This window comes from Lutra lutra, chromosome 3 (assembly GCF_902655055.1).
Source record: "Lutra lutra chromosome 3, mLutLut1.2, whole genome shotgun sequence".
In the NCBI taxonomy this organism is placed as follows: Eukaryota; Metazoa; Chordata; class Mammalia; order Carnivora; family Mustelidae; genus Lutra; species Lutra lutra.
The window spans coordinates 56,756,880-56,764,567 of NC_062280.1; positions in this window are offsets into that span (position 1 = coordinate 56,756,880).

The window sequence follows — 7,688 nt, forward strand, 5'->3', positions numbered from 1 at the left end:
TTCACAGACATATTCTCTCTAAAATAAATAAATAAATAAATAAAAATCTTCTGATACACAGGTTAAAAATACAGCTTCCCTGGTCCTATCCTGTCAGAGTCTGATTCTGAAGATATGAGGTAGAACCTAGGAATCTGTATGTTTTTTAAAAAAAACTGTCTCATCTCTGTCTTTCCTCCAGGTGATTCTGATATAGAGGATCAGCTGTCCATACCTTAAGAAACACCACTTTATTGTTTGACCTATAGAGAGGAAAATGGGAATACCAGAGATCAAATTACCAATGTATTAGTTTCATATGGCTGCTGTAACAAATTACTACTGACTTGGTGACTTAAAACAATAGAAGTTTGCAGCATTATTTACAATTATCAAAAGGTAGAAACAACCCTAGCGTCCACTGATGGATGAATGGATAAATAAAATGTATATGCTACATACAACTGAATATTATTCAGCCTTAGAAAGGGAGAAAATTCCGATACATGCTGTGACATGGGTGAAACTTGAAGGCATTATACTAAGTAAAATAAACCAGACACAAAAGAATATTGTATGACTTCACTTATATGATGTATCCAAAGTAGTCAAATTCACAGAGGCAGAAAGCAGAAGGTTGTTTGCCGGGGGCTGTGGGACAGGAGGAGGGGGAGTTCCTGTTTAATTAGTGTGGGCTTTCAGTTTAGAATGATTAAATAGTCTAGAGATGAATAAATGTGATGATAGCACAATGATGTGAATGTCCTTAATGCCACAGACTGTACACTTCAAAGTGGTTAAAATAATAAATTTCATGTTTTGTATATTTTAACAGAATTTTAAGAAACTTAAAAAATAAAACCCAGATATTTATTCTCTCACAAATCTGGAGGCCAGATTTGAAAATCAGTATCACTGGGTCTCACTCAGAGTGTCAGCAAGTCCACACTCTCTCCAGAGGCTCTAGGCAGAATCTGTTCCTTGATTCTTCCAGCTGCAAGATGTTGCCAGCATTGTTGGCTTATGGCCACATCACTTCAATTTCTGCCTCCCTCTTCATGCCGCCTTCTCTTCCTTCTGTGTGTGACATCTCCCTCCACGTCTCTCTTACAAGGACTCTTGTAATCATATTTAAGACCTACTCAGATAATCTCCCCATCTCCAGATCCTGAATCACATCTGTAAAGTCCTTTTTTTTTTGCCATACAAGATAACATTCACAGGTTCCAGGATTAGGATGTGGATATCTTTGGGGGACCATTTTTTAGCTTACTACGCAATCTCTCAGGGTTCTGGGGAATGGGGTCACGGTGAAAGGAGGAGAAGAAAAAGAGATCAAGGTTCAGGATTTTGGCCAGAGGAAGAGTGAGTCTAGGGAAAGGACGGGCATCTTGGAAAGGTGGGAACACTGCTTTGTAGCTTCCGAGTGTTGGGGGCACTGTGCCAACCCAGCAGGAAGTACTGGCTTAAGATGTCCATTTGTCAGGGAAAAGCGGCCAGGAGGCAGTCAGGGGCCAAGGTCACTGTGCCGCTTCACAGATCCTCCATGGCTGACCTGACGGGCCCCCAAGCGCTCCTGGTACATGCTTTGGGGCCAAAAGGCAAGCAGGAGGTGACCACAACCTCTCTCATGCCCATCTTGGACTCCAATGAAAGTACCCCATGTCCAAAGGAAGGATAAAGAATCAAATTTAATTCTTACTGTGTGCCAAGTGCAGAACTGGGCTCTATTTATCTAATTCCCAGGAAGGGGGTATATTAGCTCCCCTTTACAGATGAGAAACTTGCAGCTCAGAAAGAAGCAGTTTGCTCACAGGAACACAGCATGTCCATCTGCTGACTCCCATCAAGGCGAAGAGCTCCAATTTAAGTTGGACAGACCTGGGTTCACATCCTGACCGTGTACTTACTGGCCATGTAGTGTTGGACACAGCCTGTCTGCACCTGCTCCCTCATCTCTAACCTTGGGGGTACTGCTGCAGGAAGCATTTGTCTCCTGGGGTCAATTGCTATGAAGATAAGCATGGTGCAGGGCATGGCATTTGGCACAAACATGCCCAGATAACCAATATGTGTGTTCCCAGTTGTGCCCAGGTGCAGAAAGTAGAGCCTAGGCTGGGCTCCTCCCTGTCCTGCCCAGCCAGAGAGCCTGAGGCAGGCATGCAGCCAGCTGAGCTGGCCTTCTTGGGAAAAGGGTTTCAATAAAGAGGAACACCTGGGTTTATAGCAACTGGCCCTTCTGGCTCCTGCCTTTCTGCCTCCCCAAGGAGTCCATTATTAACCCTCAGCAGAGCACAAGGAAGCCTCAAGACAATTCCCCATTTGTTCTCCACTCCCAACGCCAACATGGACCCCAGTGGTCTTCAAGGACAGTATTGTTCAGCTTGCTCAGGGTCCTCAACAGGCCTAGCCTCGCCCCAGTGACAGCTGCAGCCACAGAGCTGGCAGCCAGACTGGGAAAGTCAGGGAGTGACCGCACCCCCTGCCCCGGGCCTTCTGGGGGGTTTGCCTGCACAAGAAGCCCTTTCAGAGCCATGAATACAGTGTGTGACAAGCCTGCGATTGTACAAATTGTTTTAAAGAGCTTTAGCAAACACAACTGGCCCAACAATTGCCTAACATTGACTCTGGAGGTCACTAAGCCCAGGGTGCCCACAGGCAAACCACTGTGGCACTGCCTGAGTAAACAGGCACCTGGTGGTAGGTGGACAGCGGGAGGGAATCTGCCCTTTACTGAGCACCATTGTATGCCACCTCTGGCCTCCCCATCATAGGTGAGGGGCCAGGGCCCTATAAAAATGCCATATGGCTCTGCCCCAAGGCTTCAGTTGAGTTTTTCCCAAATGAACCTCCTGCCCTCAGTTCTAGACCTACCTGCTCCTCCTCGGTATCTCTAGTTGCTGCCCTGAATCCCCAGAACTGGCCTGTACCCCAGCCCCTCAGAGAGGGTGGTGCGACAGATCCGCTCCCCACCCCACTTGCTCAGCATCTTGCCTGTTCATTGCCAACCCCATCCCTATTTGTCATAAGTCTTACCCCGATGTAAACAGCCAGTGCCTGCTGGCTCCAGGGCTCAGGTCCAGCCCTCATGGCAGCATGCCCTCTCTCTTTTCATTGCAATTTTACAAGTCTCAAAGTTCATCCTTTAAAATAAAAAGTGCTGCAGGTATAGCATATGGACTGACTGTGCTTATCTATGACCTCATGAACCAAAAAAATAAGAGCTCCCCTACAAGGTGAAGGAGCAAATTTCCTTCATTGTTTTTTTCCTAAAGATTTTGTTTATTTATTTGAGAGAGCACAGAGTGGGGAGGGTCAGGGAGAAGCAGGTTCCCCGCTGAGCAGGGAGCCCAACTCGGGGCTCCATCCTGGGACCCTGGGATCATGACATGAGTGGAAGGCAGACTTAACTGACTGAGCCACCCAGGTGCCTGTCCTTTTTAATTTAATTTTATTTTTATTACAACTTTAACTTAGCATCTGCAGACTATGGAGCTGCAAAAGGCCTTCAAGAGTGTGAAGTTCATAAAGGGTATCATGCAAAGTGAGATAAGTCAATCAGAGAAAGACAATTATCATATGATCTCTCTGATATGAGGAATTTGAGAGGCAGGGCCAGGGGTCTTAAGGGGGTAGGGAGGGAAAAAATGAAACGATGAGATCGGGAGGGAGAGAGACTGCAAGAGACTCTTAATCTCAGGAAACAAACTGAGGGTTGCTGGGAGTGCGGGGAAGGGATAGGGTGGCTGGGTTATGGACATTGGGGAGGGTATGTGCTATGGTGAGTGCTGGGAAATGTGTAAGCTTGATGAGTCACAGATCTGTACCCCTGGGGCAAATAATACATTATATGTTAAAAAAAAAAAAAGGTGTGAAGTTCAGCCCTTAGGTTTATAAACTAGGAACCTGGAGCAAGGATGCCCTCCAAAACACACAACTGGGACTGGAGTTTTAAATTGTGTGACCACACCCCACGCCCTAATACATTAATATTCCTGCCGGCAGAATGACAACATGGATGACACAGTTGGTAACTGGTGTCCCACCAGTACTCTCCCCAAACAAGGATCCGGAGCCACAGTCCTGGACAAGTGTGAGCTTGCAGGAAAGACTTTGGGGCCCTACGTGGGCAAGAGTGATCCATGAGAGAGTTGGGAGGCAAAACTGAAGTCACTAACTGACACAGACTGATGGAAGTGTCTTCGGGAAGTGGAGCAGACAGAGGGAATCCAGGCACTTGACCTCAGCGTCACGATGGCTTCCGGGCTGGGAGGGGGTGCTTCTGAGGAGTCCCTCCACCCCTGCACAGTCCCACAGTGACTGGATGGTCAAGTGGTACTCGGCTCTTGCTTCCCTGTTCTTATAAAACTGGCTGGATGCCTACATTGCTCAACTCTACCAAGTTCAGAATCTGCTTATTTTCCTATTAACATGGAATAGAAACTTATTAACTGACTGAAGATTAATCAGTTTCAGAATCAGTATAAACAGCTCAATTTTTGTAAGTACATACCAGTACGAACAAGATCCCACAGAACCACCTCTCCCACCTCCCAGCCTAGAGCTCTTCCCACCAGACCAAGAAACCCGTTGCTCATACAGAACCTGACTTCGCTGAAAAAAAATTTTTTTTACCTGCCTATATTTTTATCCTTCTGTCATGGCCTGTGTGAATGGAGTAAGAAACTGAAGACTTAGCTAGTTTTTAAAGTCCATCTAGCTCCCTAGCGAGCAGAAGTCCTCCTGTGGGGACAGGGAGGTCAGCCATCAGTCCTCAAGACAACTCACAGATGGAACTACTACTCTGGGCTTCAGTTTCTCTAGTTAAAAAATTAACGCAGAAGACAGAGAGGAGGCTTCCCTACTGAAGGATGATTTTCAGGGGCCTCAAACCTGCACAAGCACTTTTCAAGGCTTATAAGTAGTACATTTATAATTTTGTGGGTTTTTTTCAAGGGAGGCCCCAGATTATACGTGCCTAATATTCTGTAAAAACTCACTCATCCCCAGATGGCGTCATGTAGCTAATTCAGAGGCACTAAAGATGCACAACATTTTGAAGAAGGAACCCAAATTCCTTGAAAGACTAGAAATCATACAATTTTATCTCTACTTTTGCCAACTCCTTTGGTTTTTCCCATGGCTGAAGTGTTGAAGATGCTGGCATCAGCAACAAGCTAACATCAGATATTCATCAGATATTCATGGTTTTACTTGAAAAGCTGCAGAGCTTTGGGTTACAATGGTGTCTCCTATTAATGAGGAGGTAAGGAGCTTCTGCTGTGAAGAAATAAAACTAAGCTCATACACAATTCAACTTGGCTAATTTGACTTGAAATTGCAAAGGTTGTTTGAGGTTGCAAAGCAGGAGGAAGCCAGGAAGAGGAGAAAAAAGAAAATCAGAAAGGGTATGGGGCAGAGGAAGACTGGAAGCCCAGTCAACAGGACAGGAAAAAGCCATCCCCTTTGCCAGGGTTCCCCTTGTAGCACAGAGAAAAACATCACCAAGCCTCTGCTCATGTTCTAAGTAGCCACTGAGATCACAATCTGGAAGAGACCCCCTCCTGTACTTAAAGACTGATTACAGGATATAATATGAAGGGATCCAGTCATTCATTGTCTGTTCAACAAATGTTTTAAGTATTTGTTACTAGATGCTGGGGACATAGTGATGTGTAAAACAGATGTGGCCCCTCATCCCAGTCTGGAGGGGAATATAGAAAAGCACGGAGATGACTGCAACTCAGTGTGATTATGAGCTTTGGTAGCAGGGGTAGCAGGACATTAGAGGAATCCAAAGAGGGCCTCTGATCCAGATTTAGGGAGTCGGAGGAGACTTCTCCAGGGAAGTGGAGAAACCATCCGAGACCTGCAAGATGAACAGTCAGACATCAGAGAAAAGGACTGGGAAGCATGTTTTAGGCAGAATGAAGAGGGATGCAGTTCGGTGTTACTGAACCAGGAATGTGTGGGGTTGTAGGAGGATGCTGGGGGGAGACAGGAGATAAAGAGGTGCTGATCCTAAAGGTTTTGAAAGCCTTCGTAAGATGTGTGGACTCTACCTTAAAGGTAATGGGAATGCCTTTCTGAAATCACTCAGATTGTGTGGGGAGTGGACTAGGGAAAAGCAAGGGAAGGAGACCATTTAGGAGGCCATGGCAAAGACAAGAGTGGTCTCAATGGAAGGAAGTTGCAGCCGTGAGATACAAAGATGTGTACAGACTCAAAAAAAAAAAAAAAAAGTCACACGTGTGCTTTGATAATTGGTTAGAAATGAATTGTGAGATGGCCAAGGAATCTAGGATGACCTCAGGTACGTCTGGCTTGAGCAGTTGGGCAGCCAGATGGTAGAGCCATTTGGAAAGACAGTGGCTCCAGAAGGAGCATGTTTAGTGTTTCTGAACTGAGTCACCCATTAGGATAAAGAGAGGCTTCAGAATTCATAGCAGAAGTCCAGGTTGAAAAGCCCGACAACGATGGAATTATGAAAGCTATGGAGGTCAGAACAGAAGAGGAAAAGGCAAGAGGTCAAGAAGGTCAAGTGAAAGGATGTTTATGGGAGAAAAACAGGCTACAAAAATGTCTATACAAGAAAACACACATGCACAGAATAGATACAAGGAAAAGATGGGTGGCCTGTCTTCAGGAACACACTAGCAGCAATTACTGCCTCCTAGTGAGGTGACTGGTGATTAGCATTTCCTTCCCTCTGCTTGACTATATTTGCAAGGCTAACGATTGTATAATAAGTGTGGGGCTTTTTCAGAATAAAAACAAAAGCTATTTTTTTTTAAAGATTTTATTTATTTGACAGAGAGCAATCACAAGCAGACAGAAAGGCAGGCAGAGAGAGAGAGAGAGGGAAGCAGGCTCCCCGCTGAGCAGAGAGCCCGATGCGGGACTCGATCCCAGGACCCTGAGATCATGACCCGAGCCAAAGGCAGCGGCTTAACCCACTGAGCCACCCAGGCGCCCCAAACAAAAGCTATTTTTGAAGATTGGCTGTGTAGGTGAGGGAAGATTATTAGAGGGGTTTTAACTTGAAGTGGAAAACTTAACTGGAAGGGGAAAAACTGCAGCTTAAGGAGATGAGGTGATTTGCTGCCTCACAAACTTGGCTGCCTATTGAGATCACCGGCGAGATTTAAAAAAATACTGACCCTGGATCCCTCCAGAGATTCCTCCAGATAGTCTGATTTAATCAGCAGGAGGCGGCATGGCCTGAGCGCTAGAGACTTTTTTCATGCTTTTCAGGTGACTCTAACATCAGCAAAGATGGAGAACCACTAAAGTAATTAGCAAAAGGTAAGAGAGCTCACTTTTCAGAATAGCATTCTGAGTTCATTAGAAAGGAGCAGGAATCTCCTGGAGAAGGTTCTTGCAGTGAATCCATGAAGCAGGCTCAAAGGTTAGCAGTGAGCGCCCCCAGGGTCAGGCATGGGGTCAGTCACATGGTGTGCTTGCAAATGATAGCCAGCTGTGAAGTGAGCTGAATGCCATCTAAAAGAAAGTTGCATGAAACTCTGCAAGACGTGGAGGCATATTACGTGGAAAGTAAATCTGAGGTCCAGGAGGCCCCGGCGCAGTGAGGAACAGGTAGCAGCTTCTCCTGCACCAGAGGCAAGAGCTTTTGTGTTCTAAGCGGTTGCTGTTCAGCCAAGAGCACCATTGGGCCAGCAACTCAGCTGCAGGCCTTCATGGCCACAGAA